Source organism: Phoenix dactylifera, chromosome 2, assembly GCF_009389715.1.
Source record: "Phoenix dactylifera cultivar Barhee BC4 chromosome 2, palm_55x_up_171113_PBpolish2nd_filt_p, whole genome shotgun sequence".
NCBI classification, from domain to species: domain Eukaryota; kingdom Viridiplantae; phylum Streptophyta; class Magnoliopsida; order Arecales; family Arecaceae; genus Phoenix; species Phoenix dactylifera.
The window spans coordinates 10,801,544-10,802,263 of record NC_052393.1 but is presented as its reverse complement, the minus strand read 5'-3'; the positions used below and the strand labels follow the sequence as shown (position 1 = coordinate 10,802,263).

Genomic DNA, 720 nt, shown 5'->3' with positions numbered 1-720 from the left:
AAAAAATCAATGGGAGAAAATAAAAATCAAAAAATAGATGTTAAAGAGATAGAGGAATTGCCAAAGTGAAATAATTCAATCTAATTTGATCCAGCCAGCGTGGCTTCTCAAAACATATGTAAATGCAAAATCAATATAATAATAAGAAAAGGATTTACACTTCCCATCATATGTTGTATAAATAATATATAGAGAAAAAAATCAAAAATTAGCAAAGTCGCTGGAGGAAGGGCTTGAACCTTCGACCTTGTGGTTAACAGCCACACGCTCTAACCAACTGAGCTACTCCAGCTAGCTGGAGCACACTTTGTCAAGCAATTGATTATATTGAATAGAAAACTTATAAGAAACATCCGGAAAACTTGCAAATCCGGCTTCGCCCCCAAAACTATGCCATATGAGCCCATAAAGAAAATAAAGGTGGAACGCTCCTGTGCAAGAGGTCTACTCCTCATTATGCAAGATAATTTTAAAAAGACAAGGAAAGGAACGTGTTAGCACAAGTCAATCAAATATTTGTGATATCGTTGGAGAAAACATGAGGTTCCCTGAATGAAACCTCTGAGCTGTATTTGTTTGTTGCAACAAAAATTTCTCAACTGTTGTATGATTCTCAAGTTTCATTGCCTGATATTCTCTTATTTATTAATTTTATTATTTATATGTATTTGTGTGTATGTGCATGTATATATAGATATGTATGCGTGTAAAATAATCCAA

General features: G+C 33.6%; 1 non-coding gene across 1 annotated transcript; it reads right to left on the bottom strand.

The window, feature by feature from the left end:
* Positions 1-218: 218 nt before the first annotated feature.
* TRNAN-GUU lies at positions 219-292 on the bottom strand. The gene has a single exon. It is a non-coding gene; the product is annotated as a tRNA-Asn (tRNA).
* Between the last annotated feature and the right edge of the window lie 428 nt (positions 293-720).